Source organism: Engystomops pustulosus, chromosome 3, assembly GCF_040894005.1.
Source record: "Engystomops pustulosus chromosome 3, aEngPut4.maternal, whole genome shotgun sequence".
Lineage (NCBI taxonomy): Eukaryota > Metazoa > Chordata > Amphibia > Anura > Leptodactylidae > Engystomops > Engystomops pustulosus.
In genome coordinates, this window is record NC_092413.1 from 26,416,158 (window position 1) to 26,438,642 (window position 22,485).

Consider the following 22,485-nt stretch of genomic DNA (forward strand, 5'->3'; position numbering starts at 1 on the left):
AGCATACTGAGCTGACTTACTTTTCGGCTTTGCACCTGTATTTTGTTGCATTCAGATCTGTGATTACAATTCTTTCTTTATCTGATTATAACAAGCATAATTGGCTCTCACCTAAGAGAGGCGGGAAGGCTTCCATTTGATTACCTAAAATGGTTCGTATTGTAACGTACTGGGCACCTTTGTGTTCTTCACATTTGAAATCGAAAAAGTCCAACACAGTTAAATTTACATGAAAATTGACTGAAGGGTGGCCACTGCTGTGAAAAAAAACCATTCAGAGGTTTAGAAATCTAATCATGAGCTTTTCTTGCCTGTCTTTTTATACCCTTAGAATAACTTTGATCTTCTTAAATAATAGCTATCACTTGAAGTATTCTTCCCAGTTATACCAGTTATACTGCTTAAGAAATCCCGTTAGGCCATTGGCAAATCCAGTTCTAAATTCCATGTAAGGCTACATTCACACTGCCGTATGGGGGACATATATACGGCGGACGTATATATGGCCGATATACGTCCCCCATAGACAGCAATGGGCGCCCAACGTGCGGCTCCTTAAAAAAAAAATTTTGAAGTTTAGAAATCTAATCATGAGCTTTTTTGCCTGTCTTTTAGAAAAACTTTGATCTTCTTAAGTAGTAGCTATCACTTGAAGTATTCTTCAAGAATATCTTGCCCAGTTATACCAGTTATACTGCTTAAGATATCCCGTTCGGCCATTGATAGGTTGTACCAACTGAGGACATTATAGGGGATGACAATGTGACCAGTGAGGGTTCGACTGCTGGAACCTTCATTGATCATGAAAATGACATAGATTAAGGTTTCATAACAAAAAATTTATCAATAAAGACATTCCAATGATGTAGACCACTTTACCTAGCATGATATAATGGTAATTGTGTAACTGGGAAGCTTGTTCTGTCTAACCAACAATTACGTCATTTGGGGTTTGCCTTTCACTTTTAATAAAACTAACAACCTTTGCATAAATCATGACCCCATCCTAAATTCTACATCCTAAATTAGTGTTATGTATTAATTTAGTTAAAAAAAATCTAATATAAGTCTACAAGATGCTTTGCACTCAGAATATAGATCCTAACACTTTGTCTCCATTTAATTATTGATTTGCTCATGTGAAAGTCTGGTGTGGAAAGCTCAGATAAGATTACACACTGGACGTCACACCAGCATTTCCTCAACGAGGCCAATAAATGCAAGGTAAACACCCGTTTCTGTATTTTCTTACATGATTAGACAATCAGAATTATTTTCCAGTAAACAATCCCTTGGGGAAAAAAGCGATGACTCAGTAGATAAATATACTATAAAACCCAAAGTATTATTGGAGACCCTGGATCGAATCCTGGTATCTACTACAATTTTATGACCTTGACGTTCTACAGAAATTACATTAGGAGTTTAATTAAGATATAATTTGGTTATAGAAAAATAGTGCTTGGACATGAGTTTTAGGCTGTGTTCTTCAATGTTATGTTCCCAACAATATTCTTGCCCCAGCTTGGAAGACGTTTAACATGGATGTTTATGGATGGCAAAAGGAATGCAATAATATTCTAAAGGATCATTTTTGTTATCCACTGAAAAAGCTTTAATGCCGGTTAAAATAAAAAGCAGTCAAGGTCTGATGCTAGAAGGCATCCCAATATATTGTTCTATAGGATCGTATATGATGTCCAGGGAATGTTGGATGTCACTCTTCAAATATTACCGGGCTATATTATACCTAGTGGCCCCTATATCCGGTGCACCAAAATGTCATCAGTTGTGTCTGGCATAAGTGTTGGCTGGATTTAACTGATAAATGTGTATACAGCCTTAAAGGACATCCATTTACATTTTAATGCTTACGAGTGGATGTCAACACCATGATATTGGAATACAATCAGCATCTGAATGGATAAATGGAAGTATACCTTGGCTAAACATGATATAAAATGGCCAAATTTTATTTCATACCGAGTGAAAAGAAAGTAGATAAGTTAAGACAAAGGAATAGAAACAGTGGACCAGTGCTCCTCTCCAGCAAATCATTGCCAGATACCCAGACTCCTCTTTGACAAGCCAATGCTGTCTGTTTGCAGGGTTCCTCACGCTGGACAGTGTAAAGAAAATATGAGGCATCTGTTCCATACATTCTGCTGCTGTGTAGTTCCAAAAAGCAATGAATTGGCAGCTGCATAAAAGAAAAGCAGAGGGCACCTTGCCAGGCTGAACACAGACAATACTTAACGTTTCAGTGATGACTGCCACATATCTGCTGAATATGCTCACACACTGGAATATTGTGCAAAGGAGAAGTTTTCCAGGTAACTTATTTAAAAGGCACCTTCCAACTAACATTACGGAAACAAATGAGAACAAGACAACAAAAGGGGCAAGAGTTAAAGATCAAGCAAAAGTGAATTATAAATAGGTAAGAACACAAAGCCACCTGCCTTCCTGCCGAATTCCCAGCTAATGGCATAAGATTGCTCGTTTGATGAATGACAAAGAGCGTTGAGCAAGACAGTTTCCGCAAATTAGAAGACAGTGAAAGTTCTAGACATCCAGAAGGGAGGACAAAAGATCACTGATCTGACGATAATTAGATTAATAAAACAAATTAATGAATTGTGCTTCAGAGTTTTGTCTGTCAGCAGATTTGTCCTCTTTCCCATTCAATGCGCCGGTACAGATCAGCCCTGCCAATTGTGCATGTCTATGGGGAAGTCAGTCAATATTTCTTTAAGCTGAATGCTTTGACATGATAACATTTTGTAACATTTTGTAATGTTTGGTAGTACCTCTTTCTAGAGATGAGCAGACACAAACTTTAAGTATGTCCCACCTGGGAAATCACAGCCATGGCTTGGATGGGCATTAATATGTGAAGGAGATGCACTTGAACCCTGGACCTGAACTTCGGGTCTGCTCATCTCTACCCCTTTCCCTTTATTTTATTTATAATACATGTAGGCTTTGCCGAGCTTTCACATATGACAAGGAGAACAAAGAGATGAACAAAGTGATGAACAAAAGTGTTAGGTCTACCTTCAGCTTTGGAAATCGGTTGCAGTATATATGGAGCTTAAGGATTCTTGGAGTTGAACTAAGATCAGCTTATCCCATTATTTTATGCATTCACATCAAGTCTCATGCAACAAGGCTTTATAAGGGTAATGGTTGTGACTAATGATGAGCAGACCCAAGACAGTTTGGGTTTAGTCGAGACCCAAAAATTCTGTTCAGGTCAGGGTTGATGCCAGAATTAGTGAAGCAGTAGAAAAAGCATGTGCATGTTTAACATGAGCTTATGGACCATTAGAGATAGACAAGCATGGTTCTTCTATCCTCTTAAGTCCGGTAGACGGTGATTGGAGGATCAGTGTTCATTCTCAACCTGCACCTTCCCCAGAATCCGGTTATGTAAATAAAGGCCAACTTTACAATTTGGGCCACCCATTTTAAAAGTCTAAAAATTTGAGCATGTAAGAAAATGAACAAGCACACGTGCTTTAACTGACTATGATACGGTATATCCCTTTGGTCCCATGATCTCTGGACCATCCTGTCATTGAGACTTAAATCTTCCTACCCCAAACTCCTGCATTGAGTAGGTAAAAGTGTAAATAAAAAGTGTAAAAAAAGGGTCTCACAGATCATATGTGGTTGTGTATTGAGAAGGTTACCCCCACTTCACATAATCCCACAATTCTTACCAATTTTAGGGAAATCAATGCGCCAAATTCTAATTTTATTTTAAAAAATGGCCAAAATATACATATCAAAATCACTGACTTTATTTGGACATTGCTGCTTGTCAACTAACACTTTTCTAAAGAGAAGATTATGTTTAAACAGAAACTTCGGACTGTGCAGATTTGCCTTCCTTTAAAGAAAAACCTCCTTGAATGTGTTTTGTAAACTTTGTTCTCCATTCTAAGTTACATTTTAGCATAACAGAAAATAAACTTGAAAGCCAAAGAGATCACACACTAAAGAGAAAAGATCAAAAATCCCCCCATAAATTATTTATGAGGATCTTTCATGACAACAAAATAGAAACTCTTAAATGCTATATTTGTTGATAGTCAGTGTTTGGACTCGTTGCAGCATTTGTCTTCGCGTATATACGCCTCTGTCGATAAATCCCATGAGCAACATTTTTTTAACCAATTTTTAGTATTCTGTCTCCACAGAAATATGGAGCTGGGAACAGTACGGCGTAACACAAAACTAATGTGAAAGGTTTAGTTGCAGCTGTGTGCACCTTTTATTGGAAACTTTGATTTGCCGGAGAAGATAAGGAAAGGCAACGCTAATGTACAGACGTAAATTGACTTTGTTTAAGCTAAGTAAGTTCAGGAAGATATAAGAAAATTGCTTTTACTACACGCTGGGGGTTAGTGCGTTACACAACACGGATGGTTAATGTTTTTAAAAGGATTCTGGTGAAAAAAAGGGATTAAGAAAGGTACAGAAAAGTATATATTCTCTACCCCCGCTTTAGTTAAAAGTTAAAGAGGAACTTTTACCCCCTACCCCAACTCTTACTCTATGAATCCTTTAAAAAGTGTCTTCCCGCTGATATTTGCCATTGATTTCTCTAGTGTGAACCATTCGCAAGCTATCAGTGCCATTCATTTCTACATCTGATATACTAAGGTCAAGTGGGTGGTGCCAAACTGTTAGCTTTAGCCAAAAATCACCAAACTGGCAGTCGAGTGCCTAATTAGCATATTAGTTGCCAAACATAACGACAGGTCCATAGCAATAGGGGCTGGAGAAAGACAACAAAAGAGTAAGAGTTGATGGAGTTGGCAAAAGACCCTTATGATAAGAACATCTGGATCAATTTATTTAGAAATAATGCTTAAAGGGAAACTGTCATCAGAAATTGGCCTAATAAACCACTACCAGTACTTCTAGATCATGTTTATCCTATGACCCAGCTTGGTAGCATCTCCCAGAAATTAACTTTGAAATCCGATGTAAGTTAGATGTATAAATGCAGGGAGGTGGAAAGTTTAGCATTAAAGTCAAGCTCTCCCTGCTTCTGAACATGTCCTCCCATGTGATTGACATCATGCGCCGGACTTCAGTTTGCGTTTGGATACCTAAAACAAACTTATATCCAAGGTTCAGTCGAAAGTGCCAAACCCAACTGTCTCCACTCATCCTTAGTTGTAATATAATAGAACGACATAACTGGCTTGTGCTGCGGACCTGCACTACATAAAGATGTATAAGCTCTATATAAGGATGTGAGGCATAAAATATACATAAAAGCGACTAAGAAGCGACACACTGGAGACTATATAAAGAGCCAGGTATTACATGAGTGCACGACCGCCTGTCTGATGGCTGCTAGTGGGAGTGCAGTTTGTGATTCTTAATTGAATTTTATGGTGCTTTTTGCAAAATGTAACATGCAGATCTTTTACAGCTCTAATAGTTTTATTGCTACTGTGAGGTTTATGCATAATTTTGCACAAAATAGCATATGTGAGGATAATATGATACCTTTTCAAAAATCATTACAATTGATTACCTATGGTGCCTTGGAAGCACAAAATCTCGATGAATATAACACAGTCACTGTAGCAAGTCACATGGCGTCAAAGAATACTGCATTTATTTGTAAAATATACAGATTTTATCTACAGTATGAAGGGCATGTAAGAACAAGACAAACCCAACATACTTCATACACAAATATATGACTGCCTCTAACTACATATTCATATTGGTTACAGGTGTTAGGCTTCTTTCCCATGAACAATAAGAAGTTCATTGTTCTTTTATATAGGTATAAAACAACATAAATAATGGAGGGAAAACAAAAAAAACACATGGACCCCCATTGGGCTCTGATTCTGGCAATGGATAGGCTCAGAAATAATTGTGAACTTAGAAAGTACTTCTCTCATAAAGTACAATAATTGAAAGTCTTAATCATTTTGTCAATATTTTGGGTGCCCTAATATATCTCAAATAGGCAACTGAAAACTGACCCTTTGTAGATACAGCTTCTAGATACAGAAATGTGTATTTCCATGGTAACAGACTACTAACAAACACTGTGTAGTCTGTTCTTGCCTTCATATGTTATTGGGAGAGTACAGTTAAATATTTTTGGCATCCTATGCCTTTCTTATGGTAACTGGCCTCCCGCTCTACTTTGTCTGTATAGAGGGACCATAATGGCTAAAGCACAGACATTGGGGGTCATTTACTAAGGGCCCGATTCGCGTTTTCCCGACGTGTTACCCGAATATTTCCGATTTGCGCCGATTGTACCTGAATTGCCCTGGGTTTTTGGCGCACGCGATCGGATTGTGGCGCATCGGCGCCGGCATGCGCGCGACGGAAATCGGGGGGCGTGGCCGAACGAAAACCCGACGTATTCGGAAAAACCGCCGCATTTAAAAAAAAATTGTGTCGCGAAAATTTCACTCACCTTCATCCTGCATAGGCCGGTGTATTTCGAGGCAATCCAGCGGACTTCAGCGCAGCAGCGCCACCTGGTGGACGTCGGAGGAACTGCATTGATGAATCCCGGCCGGACCCGAATCCACCGCAGAGAACGCGCCGCTGGATCGCGAACGGACCGGGTAAGTAAATGTGCCCCAATATGTAATGGATAACCATCACTTCAGAAAATGTTTCATGTTTTGTTGGCAAGAGTTTTATGAACAATGTTCTAATATACTTTAATAAGAATTTATGCTTAGTTTGTAAAGAAACAGGCTGCAAAGTCCCTCTTAGTAAAGGCCTTACTGCTCTGTTGTCAAAACTCATTCACCTTTCCTTTCTGTTTGTTGACCCTCCCTGCTCTCTCCCTGGCTGTACATGAGCTTTATTTTCAAACATCAAGCTGGAAGTGAAGGGGTAAATCCTCACTGCTCACAGCTGTGTAAACAAACACAGGGAGATCAGATATAAGCTCATAGTTAGCTTTAAAGACACAAACTTTACAAGGTAGGATATGGATCTCTATGGGAGTGAACATTGCAGCCTGTTTCTATACAAACTAAGCAGAATTTCTTAATTAAGTACATTAGAAAAATGTTCACAATACTCCCCCACGCACACAATATTAAATATTAGCTAAAAAGACGGTTACACTTTAAGCACCGGGTCCACATGCAACATGCCAGCCTAAAATCAGATCAAGGAACACTTGTTCAGAAGCAAGATTTCTACTTCAAATCCTTTTGATTGTCCAGAATTATGGGCAAGATTTCCATTTGCTTACCAGTGGGCATTCATGATGTTTTTAAAGGAATTATCTATGATAAAAATAATCGGTAACATATCCTTGGTAACTGGTCCTCAAAATCAGGTTGGTGGTGCCCCCCACACATAAGCTGTTTTGAGCCACAGTTCAACTAGGTATGGAACAGGAAGCAGACAACCCGATTTCCTGTTTAGTGGTCAGACCAGGTTACTGTAGTTTAACGGCAATATATTGGAATTGGAGTAAATACGGAGTTATATGGCCAAACTGGAGTGATATGGTTTAGCCACTATATGGCAAATGGAGCTGCTTACTTTCTGTTTAGATAGAGTCACTGAAAAATTTGATATTTTGAGAACATTTTAATGGTAATAAACTATTCTGTATGAATCTAATCCTCTATTTTTTTTTTTTTTTTTAAATCTCACACTGAGCTACCAAATTCTAGTTCATTTTACCTTTTTGCTGTATAAATGAGCCTTTGGAGAAGTGAAGAAGAAGGTATGTATCCTATTGTGAAGCCGACAAGTTTAAGGCTTCCAGTAAATCAGATAAAGCCAACAAATGAAAGGAAAATATTTATACTTTGCATTGGTTTAATTAGTTTCGGGAGATAGCATCAGCCATTTTATATGTAATGGTTTCAGATCAATTTTAGATTGGGAGCGACAAGTAGTAACCTTTTTATGGAGCTGATCATTTGTGTGTTGATTTACTGCTGTGGGGAACAGCTAAATTAGTCTGAAAAGAGAAGGGAACATGATAGGCTTTTTCATATCACCTCAGGCTATTGAATAAAATCTCTTCTAAACTCTGTGTAACAACCAGGAATCCAATGTGTTTGCATATTTATTTCGTTATCTCAATTTACGGAATTCTTAGCTTGGCGTCTACTGCACAGGTGTCAAAGGTAGAGACTTGTTTTTCTCGTGTTGTGCCTAAATGTGCCAACTATTAAAAGAGTGTTTCAATGTAAAGCATATTTTTAAAGTTTTTTTTCTGTGTGATATATGTTTTATAAAAAATTCTATAAGCTGCAGTTTTCACTCTTGCCACTAGGCCTAATAATAGACTGACACTTGCTGATTTTATTGAGGTATTCCTAGCAGCAGTCATTTCTACATTACATCACAGGAAGTAAGTAACTCTACACCATCATTGATTCTGAGACTGAAAAATAATATGTCACCAGTTATCTCCTCCCTCTCACTCTCCCTGTACAATGTCCTCTATATAGATAACACTGACCCATCTTTACATCACTACTGATAATAGATGATGTCACAGCTTATCTCCTCCCCTCCCTGTACAATGACCTCTATATAGATAACACTGACCCATCATTACATCACTACTGACAATAGATGATGTCACAGCTTATCTCCTCCTTCTCCCTGTACAATGACCTCTATATAGATAACACCTACCTATCATTACATCACTACTGACAATAGATGATGTCACAGCTTATCTCCTCCTCCCTGTACAATGATCTCTATATAGATAACACTGACCGATCATTACATCACTACTGACAATAGATGATGTCACTGCTTATCTCCTCCCCCTCCCTGTACAATGACCTCTAAATAGAGAACACCTACCTATCATTACATCACTACTGACAATAGATGATGTCACAGCTTATCTCCTCCCCCTCCCTGTGCAATTGCATCTATATAGATAACACTGACCCCTCATTACATCACTACTGATAATAGATGGTGTCACACCTTATCTCCTCCCCCTCCCTGTACAATGTCCTCTATATAGATAACACTGACTCATCTTTACATCACTACTGACAATAGATGATGTCACAGCTTATCTCCTCCTCCTCCCTGTACAATGTCCTCTATATAGATAACACTGACCCATCATTACATCACTACTGACAATAGATGATGTCACTGCTTATCCCCTCCCCTCCCTGTACAATGACCTCTATATAGATAACACTGACCCATCATTACATCACTACTAACAATAGATGATGTCACAGCTTATCTCCTCCCCCTCCCTGTACAATGTCCTCTATATAGATAACACCTACCTATCAATACATCACTACTGACAATAGATGATGTCACAGCTTGTCTCCTCCTCCTCCCTGTACAATGACCTCTATATAGATAACACTGACCCATCATTGCATCACTACTGATAATAGATGATGTCACAGCTTATCTCCTCCTCCTCCCTGTACAATGACCTCTATATAGATAACACTGACCCATCATTACATCACTACTGACAATAGATGATGTCACAGCTTATCTCCTCCTCCTCCCTGTACCACAACCTCTATATAGATAACACTGACCTATCATTACATCACTACTGACAATAGATGATGATGCCACAACCTTGACTGACAGCATGTTGCCATATGAAATACATGAAAAATCGCCTGCTATTTTCGGAGTAGCTTCGGTTTCGAGATAATCAAAATAAACCATATAAAAAGTTTATTTTTATTTCTGTTTGCTAAGGTTCTACTGATGCTACACTTTTAGGGGTGGGTTGCACAATAAAGATTGGCAGATGACTGTAATTTACAAAGAAAATACAATAATCCCTAAAACTGGTACGTTCCTCTATTAATATTTGTAAAATATCACACAAAAAAAAATGATATTCTCATCCAATTGGACTAAACATAAACGAGAAAACAAAGAGGTGAAATAAATAGTTTAGGTTTTAAAATCCTTCATAGCTGTAGATTTTTTTTTTATCGTATCAACACAGGAAAGATTACACTATCCTACAGATACACTCAGCATGAAACTAATACTAAGAACAGCACGAACAAACCCTCGACAATTTAGTGTAGTAGCCTTCCACAAGTATAGAAATGTATCTTGGTGATTTTTTTGTTAATCGTCATGGAAGTTGTAGTATTTTTTTTTTAATTTTTGAGAAAAAAAAATCAGAATTTACAAAAGTGCAGTCCCTCTGTTTTCTTAAGGAACATAAAGTACTTTAAAAAAAAAAAACGTTTTACATTCAGAGAGTTATAAAAGCCGCGAGCTTTAACATCAAGGTGGATTTACTGCTCAATTTTTTCTAACAATTGGAGCTGTGTTTTCTTTCTCAGTGGTTGGCAAATAATTGGATGTGGTGAATAAGCTCTCATCCTGCAAACGGGCTCCTGTGGTTTAGTTTAGTCTCATGCAAAATAAACGTGAAAAAGATCAAAATCCGTTGAGAAGCCAAAAGATAAATAGATAAATCATTTTCCTGTTTCTTTTCCTTTACTTCCTTTACTTAAATTAAGAATCATTCTCAAATAAAACATATCATATCATACAGGCCGTCCCCTACTTTAGAACACCCGACTTACAGATGACCCCTAGTTACAAACGGCTTTATTGTTAATCCTGGTTCTGATGAGAATCCAACATTTTTAAAATATATTTGTCACAGAGAGCAAAACAAACTTGGCTAAGGCTACAATTATAAAATATACAGTTCCGAATTACATACAAATTCAACTTAAGAACAAACCTACAGAACCTATCTTGTACGTAACCTGGGGACCGTCTGTAATTACAATCATAAATTTCTGTCTTGCTTGCCAAATGTAAAAATGCAGAGTTTCATGCTTATTACTATTTCATATGTTCCGGATGATCGGGCATTTCATACACAATCTTCAGAGATGTGTTCTGATAAGTTTCAAATGATTCCAAGTAAATATATAAGTATAAAGGCCAATTTATTAAGACCAGTAGTTTTTCTGAAATGACCAATATATGAAGACTAGTGGCATCATTTTAATTGCAGCCTGTGTCAGGAGAGGAAGAATGACACATGCCTATGTGACAACTACCCGAGATGACATCCGACATCTGGGTGACATTCCTTACACTGAATTATGTGAGGGATATCGAGAAGAGAAGGACAAAGTCAAACCAAGAGAGTGCAGCGAAGACAAAGTCTCATTCAGATCGCAAAGCAGTACAAAATCTAAAAACAAGGGGTAGACAGAAAACAAAACAAAGTCAAACCCATGTCAGGCAGAATAAACATATAGGAAGGTAAACCAAATTACTGACATAAAAATCAAGACTCAAGGAAGTTTTAGAGCTGGCCAAATAGGCAGGGAGAGAAAGCTGATCAAGTCACTGAAAGATCTACTGCTCGAGTATCTCCCAGCCCAGCACAGAACAGGGGATATGACAGCAAGTTTTAGCAAAGGTATCCCCTTTTGTGTCCGTCTCAACCTCAGAACTGCTGCAATTATTTTGTCACAATTATAAGACTGCTGAAACTTCCAGCTCAGCCTCATATGTACAGAAGGAGTCGGGGAGTTGCATCACAGAGCCAGAGGAAGGTAAGTATAACAATTTTATTTTTTTTTAACCAGTCACCCAGAGTACTGTAAAGTCCTGCTGTAAAAGTCCCTTTAATTGGCTTTTCTGCCTTTCATTTATAAAACCTGAAAGGTAACTTATTAAATAGTTATCGAATAAACTTTATTATTCCAGTTATCAAGACAAGGATACTGTAACCACATAAAAGATACAATCTGTTTCTAAATCATGAAATGACTTAGTGTTACAAATGAAAGCCATGTTATAATGATATTTGACAATATGCACTTCGGGCGAGCATCAGAAAAAATGCCCCTGTCACATTCTGTTAAAGTGATTAGAAATTCTAAGTAGAAAAAGAAAAGCTACAATTCAGCGGTGACTAATTTCCGAACCAATCATGTCTTGTATATAAGCCTTGGAAATGTACTAAGTGGTTTTTTTTGTAAGTCTTTGCCTCACTGCAATTGGTGACAGGAATTGAGATGTGATCTGATTGCAGTCGAAGAACACAGTCATTTTAGACATTTTAATTGCTAGATTTTTCACATATTGGTACATAATGATGGCTAATGGAGCTTATTAAAAATATGCAAGAGTGATAAAGTACTTTACCGGAATTCATCGGAGATCATCGGGTGGATAGTAACGCTCATTAATCAAGGAAAACTAGATTGGGATTGTCAACTGGTATCTAGGGGGCGCTGGTCACTGATGTCACTACAATTTATTTTGGCCACAGATGTCACTACAATCTATTTAGTTTTTTTTATTTAAATTTTTTTTAATTTGGAACATCTTATGCAACAACTTTTTGGAAATAAGTAGTTTTCTCAAAAATGAGGAAGGGAGATTGCAAGTAGGAAGGCTTTAAGATATGGTCTCCTGGAGCTTAACATGAAAAGAAGTAGACCCAGATACATAAGATGCCTCCTACCTATAAGACACCTCCTCCTATTATAGTTGAGGAGCCCGGTACAGATTTTGAGTTAAGATGAGCCAGCAATGATTAACACCTATGGTGGTCTCAATGGGGCACATTTACTAAGGGCTCCGCGGCTGCACTTTCGTCGAGTTTCCCGACTTTTTCCATTTTGCGACGGATTCCGCCAGGATTTTGGCGCAATTGCGGCGGCATTTACGCAACAGAAATCGGGGGCGTGGCCGTCAGAAAACCTGACGGTTTCGGAAAAAACAAGGAATTTAAAATACAAATTGTGTCGCAAAATCACTCATTCCACAGGAATAGGTTGGTGAACTCCGGCAGACCTCGGCGCAGCAGTGACACATGGTGGACATCGGGCGCACAACATTAGTGAATTGCTGGAAGACCCAAATCCTCGTCGGAGAACGCACTGCTGGATCGCGACAGGACCGGGTAAGTAAATGACCCCCATTGTGATAACTGCCCATTTGTCCTATTATGGTATGTAGACCCAATTAAAGGAGTAATTCAACATGCTATTATGTACATATATAGCTATTTTTGGATATGTTGATACTTCTAGTTATATTTGAAGACTATTTGATGAGTCAGATATTAAATGACCGTGTAGATATCTATTTATTGAACTCCATAACAATCTGTAGCATAGAGTAAACTCGAGAAATGAATTTGGCCCTTCTATTGGAGAGCTAGTTTTTAAATTAGATGCTGTATATTTCATAGTTGAATATCATTACCATAAACATAGTTTGTATGGATGAAAATGATGTAACCATCAATGTGACATTGAAGCTCTTTGCTGTCTCTGCTGTGCTCTGCTCCTGAGCTTAGCTATTCCACATATTTATAGTTCTTACGATAAAGAAAGGCTTTTTTCCCCTCCAGATGGAGACATCACCCCATTTCCTTTTGAGGGGATATAATATGGTACAACTTTTAAGAATAGTTTTCGTATGGTATTTTATATATTTATGCAAATTAATCATGTCCACTCTTAGTCGTCTCTTTTCAAGACTAAATAAATCTAATATTTTTTTAAGAATTACAATCCTTCATGTCTCCTTATCAGTTTTGTGGATTTCCTTTGTACCCTCACCATCATCAAGTCATTCTTTGACAGGGGCGCAGCTAGGAGAGGCAGAGCAGGCTTCTGAATGGGGCCCCCCTTCCCACTCATGTGAGTTACAATCACACATTTATACATTCATGCGCACACATATAGAGCATTTGTACACACATATAGTGCCATATACAAACATACAGCATATATACACACATACAGTATATATATACACCATACATTGTATACACTTACAGCATATTCACATTGCAGGTACAGCATATCTACATCACATATACGTTAAATACATACTATTATGTACAATGTGGAGCACTTTATGTAAATAATGGTGCACATCCTCCACTGTTTAGTTTGTCAGGTCAGATGATGAGACCCCCTGGCATTGCGGGCCCCATAGCAGCTGCTATGGCTGCTAACACTGTAATTACCCCCCTGCTTTATAAAAAAAATTGTAATAAAATAACTTATCAATTCTAGAAGTAACATATATGAAAATATTGAAACGTTGGCTTCATAATCATTTGACATAAAGTATTATAATTTAAAAAATCTGAAACATCTCAACTTGATGTCCCCAGGTAAGAATAGGTTAATGTGATCTAAGGTCAAAGCTTGCATGTAGGCTATAAATGTATTACCTTACCGCCTGGTGCCCTATCTATCTCTGTTTAGAAAAAACAAATTACCTTAATGGAATCCCTTACAGGCAAAGACGTGAAACATATCACCCAAGGTAACACATTGTGGTTAAGAGGACTGGGACTTGGCAATACCTTAGTGTACACTAATATAATGTGACAATGCTATTATATTACGTATTTGCCATGTCACATCAGCAGTACTCATCTGTGTAAATATGACACTGGAGAAAACAACGCATTTCACCTTTTTACATCTGGACCGTACCGGTGATGAAATGTGATAAAGAAAAAAATGGCTGGTATAATACACAAAGAGAACTCAAATTATGTCTTGAATTTCAGAGAAATAGTTTGCGGCACTGCTATTATACAAATTGAAAGGCTAAGGAAAACAGCTTTCATTCCGTAGCCTGCTGTTACTAATACTAAGGATACCCAGGTCGCTGTTTTGCTGGTTGTCTTCAATTGCAGGAAAATAGCTTCTATACAACCTTGAATTAAGACTGAAAACATACCCCACTCGTCTAAGAACCAGCGGCGGGGTACAGTATATTGCACAAAGACAGTTAATGGGCGTAAAACAGGGGTTTTTTGTAATATATATTTAGCTGTTTTTAATATTTGCCTTCAATCCTTTTATAGCAATTTTAGATCTCGAGCTATAAAAAATAATAATAAACAAAAATGGTCGAGAAAAGAGCAATAAATAGTCTTCGTGTTTATTTCCCTTAACTCTATCATCTTTATAATTTAAGCAATTTATTTAACTTCTCTTCTATGGAATGGATAAGTAAATTTATCTGGAGAGCATTCCCTGACCCATCGAGTAATATATGCAGCCCATTTATAGTTCTTGACCTTTTCAACTCGCATTTGATCATGTCTGGAGCGCCATCACTTAGAGCCATACTAATATACTTATTATAGATTGTGAAATACCTCGAGGGGCTGCTCACAACTGACCCCATGCTAATATGAAAGGAGAAGAGGCAGACGGTGGAGAGAGGAAAGACTGGTAGAGATCTATAAAACATCAGACCACTTAACCATGACATCTCTTCAAAAGTCTTTGTATATGATATAATGCAGGTCATAGTTTCTAGTGTTCTTCTTCTTTGTAGTTGAAGTTCATTTGTTGGGCACTGAAGGGAGTTCACCAGCTCATGACTAAGTTCTTTGAAGGGCCTTTTATAAGCTTTCCAGAGATCTCTTGGTGGATTACACTAACTGTGCCCAAATCGTCAAAAAAATTTTGGAAAAAATTTTACTTTTGACTTTCGTTGACTGGCCAAGAGGTGGCAAAAGGAAGTCAAACTTTCGAAAATGTTGTCTAAAAATTTCTCAAACCTGTTGCACAAAAACTATATTTGATGTTTTTTGCATACTTTGTCTAGTGAAAAACTCTCTAAATTTAAAGTAGTTTGACCTGGAAAGACATTTAAGGCTATTCAAAAAATGTCTGACCCATGGCTATCCCCACTATGAGCAGTGGTCAGTGTTGTTTACCCTCCTTCCATAATTCATTTACAGAGTGTGGTACTTTTGGAAACAGTGTATCTCAGACCTACGTTTTTGTATAAAATCCTGCCCAATGATGCCTGTCTACCTTTAGCTGTTGGCATTGATTGGGTGCTTTGGTTTATTTTAGATAACGGTGTAGACCCCAGAGGTGAGAGTCACATCTTTCATGTAAGTCATGTCCTGTGGATAAGCCATAAAGTTTTGATTTAATTCACAGGTAGGGAGGGAGGAGAGTCAGTGCCTGAAGAAGATTATTTTATGGATCAAAACGTTTCACTATTTGGATTGCCTGAATGCTGAAAATATTTTTTTATTATATTTCTATATATTGGAACTTGAATATATAGGTTCACCAAAAATGCAAACAATTCAAAGTGGTTGGGGGATGGGGTATTAATGAGTTTGAGAGAAATGTTCAATCTTGTGAACATGATACTGTTAGATATTCCATAGCTGGCTGGAAAACATTTGCCCCATGGGCATACTTGCTGACAATCCCTTTAAGCCAAGGGCACCAGACTGTGTTATAGTTTTACTTTAAATTCTCTAACACATCCTTAGCCCAAGTTTCTTGATACATAAGCACATTCTCCTGCATTATTAAACTCAACAAATACATTGATTCCAAACACAAAACTACATAATTTAGGAAAATCCAATCAATTTGCATTTCTATGGTCATTTTCATGCTAACCGATAAAGCAGCTGTTCCGGTTTACAATGTAAAATAAAAAGTATGGAAAAAAATGGAAATAATATGTTACTTAGAATGTTATCATATCTTATTTGTTTTCTGGAATGTGAGGACGTGTTTCCTGTAATTGTCACAATATAATTCATCAAAAATATGGATTTTATATTGTAGGCAGCAAGGAATGATGTGGAAACTCTCTCTAGCTATATTGGAAGATGGCATTGCAATGGGTCTCTTAAAGGGGCTGTAGCAATAATAAATGCTTAAAGAGAACCTGTCACCAGGAGACCCACTCCCACAGTCCCCGCAGAGCATAGTACATACTCTACCAAAGTGTTTTTGTATTAAAAATTGGTTTTACAGAAAAAAAGATATGTTATATTGTACCTTTCATTAGCATCTGCTGTGTGAGTAGGCACCAGTCCACTGGGAGTGGCTGGAAAGGAGCAGTCCCCCCCCTTGGGAAACTGCTACTCCATGTGACCTTTTCAAATATATGAAAACACCAATCACTTGGCTTAGTGACGCCCCCTGCTCCTCTACAGCCAATCCCAAGTGTGGGGAGTTATTCATGTATTTGAAAAGGTCACATGGAGAAGCTGTTTCCCAAGGCTGGGGGGAAACTGCTCCTTTCCAGCCACTCCCAGTGGAAGAGTGGCTAGTCACACAGCAGATGCTAATGAAAGGTACAATATAACATATCTTTTTTTCTGTAAAACCTATTTTTTATATAAAAACACTTTGGCAGTGTATGTACTATGCTATGTGGGGACTGGGGGAGTGCTAAAAATAGGTATCCTGGTGACAGGTTCCCTTTAAATTAGCATTAAGTTAAAATAAGCAAAATAACCCAAAACATAGCTGACCACTTACAAGTTGGCTTACAGATTTCCTTCTGATGTTGTCAAGGGACATGTTGTTCAAGGGCAAATCACTACTACTACTACTACTACCAATCAGAGTGACCTCTATACATATGGTGTCTTACTGCTGGGGACTGCTAATGATGTGTTGTGTGCCTAAAGATCATCTCCATCGGCATTTCCCTGACAGCAATAGAGTGGGAGTCCTAATATTGTAACCTCTACACATATGGCATGCTACTGCTGAGGATAGTCAGTGATGTGACATGATGTAGCGACCACCTTGATGGGCAGATTGGCACAGAATGGGAGCTCCAGTGGAATGACCTCTATTGTGACCTGTACACATATGGTATCTTACTACTGAGAATAGTTAGAAATGTGCCATGTCTGTAGAAGTCATTTCAATTGGCACATCACATCACAGCAGTGGAATCGCAGTAGAGTGAAATGGGTGACCAATTCGAGAACAGTTGGGTTGGGTTTGTTTTTTAAACATACTCAACTCCATGTAGGGGGAAGTTCACATTTCCATTGATTTATTGGAGGAAATATCTGCAAATAGGAGGTTTTTGGATGTGTCACATGGTGCATGCCAATGGCACCGAACAAATCCCATCGATTTATTGGGTTCTGTCATGGTGTCCATTATACGAAGGCACACAAAAACAGCATTGCATGCTGGTACCTAGCTGTACTACAGAAATATAACTGGCCATACAACATCTTCATGCATACAGGTTTTCCTCCAATATGTGCAGCATGTCACAATAATCCAGATGACTTCTTGTTCATTCTCTCCAAAGAGACATAGAAGTCAACTTGCAACTTAATAGATTGACTCTCTCCTATACAAGATCTCCCAGTCTCAGCACATACTTCACCACGTCATTATTCTTTACAACATGATGGGTCTTACAAGACCAAATGTGCCGCACAGTATGTGTTATGTGTATTAATGGAGATTAATGCAGCACATATTTCATGAATCCATGAAGTATCCCTTCCATTTAGCTCACTCAGTGATTCTTCTAAGTCATTCATTAATGTCCAGAGTCCAGTCTCATGGTACACGCAGACAAACAACTATACTTAGCCGAGCGAGATGGTAGATGTGGATTGGGAGTGAGATTTTACTGTAATTTCTAGTGAAAAATTTATTGAAATATGATATATCATGTGTAATTATAAAACTTGATATTAAAATGTATATGTATTTTATGTTTTATGTATTTAAAATGTTTTAATATTTTTAATTTTATCTAAAATTATATTAAATATTTTAAAAACCTAACTTTTAAAGGAAATTAATAACTCAACAAAAACAAGCTCCCTCCTCCGCCCTCGCCACCTAGGAGCATGGGAGAGGGAGGTGGGGAGGGCGTGGAAAATTATCAGCCCGGAGCACCAGACATCTTGTCCCCACGCTCCATGGTGCTTATGGTAACTTTCTTTTCTTGGTGATCCTTGCGTGTCAAGACTAGCAACGGAGTAGAATATTTCTAGATTTTTTTTTTTGGGGGGGGGGGGGTGTTTGATTTCCTTTAAGTTTCCATCTCTAAAACACTATTTTAGGATTTACCAGTTTTGGCAGCCTGTACTTTACTGAGGGATCAATACAGCCTCCATTTCCTAATCATTGATCTTGACAAAGAGGTCTTTTTGGGGTTGGTTTTTTATTTTTATTGTTGAATATGGTACAGTTGAGTATGAGCAAAGACCAAATCCATAAAGATTGCTCTTGTTTCAAGAACACTTTTTTCTGAAAATGGGAGTAAGGATGACATGGGCCACCATATTTACTATAGTCTCCCTCTGAAAACCTGTTCAAACTGATGGAGATTTCATTCTGGTGGTGAAGTACCCTTCCACCACAGCCTCTTAGTAGATCCGGTGTGCAGTAGGCCGGTAGGAAAAAAAATGAAGAGGGGTTTTATCTGAGTTTTTACGCCAGGAAACTGGTGTACATGCTCTGAAATAGGTGCAATTCCTGTGCCTAATTACCCCCTTACACCATCTCCATGCCAAGTGGGCATGGAGGGGAGTGAAGGGGACATGAGGGGCCTGTGCTCATTGACAGAGTCAAAGCATTTCTGAAACTGGCATAGGCTTTAGTGCAAACCTATGCAAAGCAGGACCTAGCATAGAACTGCCACAGGAGACTGGAGCCTACTGATAGATCTGGCACATGCATGGAATAAGGGGAACTTCAAATTCTGCCACTCCATGCCCATGCATATGATACATTCCCCCCTATGCCATACAATACGACAATCTTAATAAATTTTCCACACAGTTTATATCCTGTTATGTGTAATTAATTTTCTGATAAATCCTATGACTTTTTAATGGTTGTTTATCATTTTTGGCTACTATTGGATAAAATACCTTCCAAAACCACTGTCCATTTTATCTTCATGCAACACTTATTGAATAACTGTGATGACAAGTTGTGATAATTGACAATAATTTGACGCACGAGGCATAAGATTTACCTGGATTCTTTCGTACTTTTGGAAATGCTTAGCAGGAACACGATGTGTGCACCTGAAATGTGACACCTCGAAAGGAAAAGGTGACTAACATGTAAATGACACATTTTCTGGTGTGGAAGAATCGACAGTAAATCTAAACTGTTAAGACTGTAGCGTAACACAAGATACTGCAAACACACAGCTTTTTCTATGATAGAAAACTGTCAGATTGCTTCAACTTTTTCTTACAATTTTTCTAAAACAATAATAAATAAAATAAGAAAAATTTCTAAAATTGGAGAAAAATTACCAGACCTAGACCTTTATTGATCCTTATAGTGACAAATGTACAAATGACCTTCTCATTCTTTATCATGTCAAGAAATTTATGACTTCATACACTTTATTGTGTTATATCTGATGTAACATTTAAGGATTATGATATATGACATTATCATTGAGACCGGCCATGCAGGTCACTGCCCCGACCATCAATCAACCAGTCTCAAGATATTGTAACACAACACTAAAAATCTTGAAACATATTTTACATTTTCCAGTAATACGATGGCATCAATAGACATAACAAAGAAATCAAAGTCAAGGACAAAGACTGCATGACATATTCAATCGTTCACTCATTTGCCAAGGAGAGTTTTTAATTTTCATGTATTAGGTATTTATACCAAATTTAAAAATATTGATAATATAAAATTGTAATGGGTCCTCAAAATCAGATTGATAGCACCCCACAGAATTGCTGTTATGCAGCCAATACACAGGGAATGAAACAAGAAGCAGACAACAAATTTCTACGTCTAGTGGTGGAACGGAGTCACTACAACTTACCTCCTTTTAAAATAAATTGTAACTAAGCTGCAGTGACTTCATTCAATCACTGCATCAATCTAATGACCTTGATCACCTTTAGACCCACGAATGTGCGGGGGACCGATATATGATATCCGTCCCCATTGATGACCATGACGCCTGGTCATGGTGCAGTGAGCACACATTGGGGCAGATTTATCACGTGTCTGAAAGTCAGAATATTTCCAGTTGCCCATGGCAACCAATCACAGCTCCCCTTTAAAATATTCATGAGCACTGGTGAAATGAAAGCTGAGCTGTGATTGGTTGCCATGGGCAACTGGAAATATTCTGACTTTCAGACACGTGATAAATCTGCCCCATTGTCTCACCGCACCTTGAGTATACACGAAAAAATATTGGACATGTCCTATATTTTGCGGTGCTACGGTGACTGCCCTGTGCTTCTCTATAGAGAGGGGAGGCCGGAGCAGCGCTCACTCTTCCTCTCTCTTTCACGCAGGTAAATGCTTGCCTAGGTTACAGCCTGGGCGAGCATACATACGTCTGCATAGGATAATACGGAAGTGGAACAAGGGATACTGTCCACTCAAAATTGGGTGGTGCTCATTTGGGACTCTCATTCCAACTTTATCATTTTAAAAACATGGCACACACCGAGTGGTTAACTTTTTTTTTTTTATTTAAATAAACATTAAAATTTTAGCCTCCACCACAATGTATGTATAATTAATATCATATAAGGAACTGATCAAAAAGAGCACAATATTTGGGTCACCCCAATCTGTAGGCATCTTTACAAGTGGTGAGGCAAGGCCTGCAGATTCAAATCAGATCTATCTTGACAAAGGCCGGGATGACCGAAGTGTTGTGTTCATTTAGATCTGTTTCTCATATGATTTTAATTGTACATACATTATTGTTAAGACAATAGTTGGAATGTATGTTTAAATAAAAAAAAAAAAGAAAAGTTATCCACTTGTAATGTGCCATGGTTTTCGATCTTTACTTAGGATAACTCAACAATATGTAGTTGGGGAAACCATGTTTAGAAGAGATTCTTTTCAACTAACATTGATATAATCGAAAGCAGCCCTTACACTGACATCACTTTTAGGCCTTGTAAGGATATTTTGGCCCCCATAGACTTCTATTATGCATGGTCACAGTGCGGTGAGCCATGGTGCTCGCATTGTGTCTCACCGCACTGTGGCCATGCTGAGCGGCAGCAAGTTATAGGGAAGGTCCTCATCCAATCTTAATTTGCAATCATTTCCTAAGGACAGCAGCTCAAAAGAGCTGGAAGCCCTGTTCCCGCAGATGTGCACCCGACTGAGACAAGCCTCAAATATTGTTTGCATGAGGCCTAACTTAGGAGGAAAAAAATCAAACCACAAAATGTGTCAAATTGGCACTTGTGAAATATGGGGAACCATATTTCTCAATGACTTATATTATAGATTTGAAGGTTTAGCGTTCCTTTAAGATTAGGTGAAATGGGTTGTCCAGAATTTTAAAAAGTCCCTTTCTTTCTTTTTAAAAACAACATGGATTGGGTCGGGTATGCCGCCTAAACTCTACTGAAGTGAATAGGAGTTAACTGCAATACCTCATAAAACCTTCGAAATGGGGCGATGCTATTGGACAGCCGGTTATGTTTTTTCAAATTCTGGCTTTAAGGGATCTGTTTGCTGCAGACAGGGCAAAGCACCCCTTATACAGCAATATAAAAGCAGTTAGGATAGAATAATGCACCTTTTTAGATTTTTATTAAAGGTTGGGATATACCTTTAATTTTAGTCAAAATTAAGGAATTCAGTTTTACTTTTTCATCCAACGACTATATAAGAATATTTTTGAATTGTCTTCTGT

The 22,485-nt window shown here is 38.0% G+C and overlaps 1 protein-coding gene across 13 annotated transcripts in view; it reads right to left on the reverse strand.

Moving 5' to 3' along the window:
* NRXN1 (neurexin 1) overlaps positions 1 to 22,485 on the reverse strand; it is a 1,062,013-nt gene that overhangs the window by 429,001 nt on the left and 610,527 nt on the right. The window lies entirely within an intron of this gene.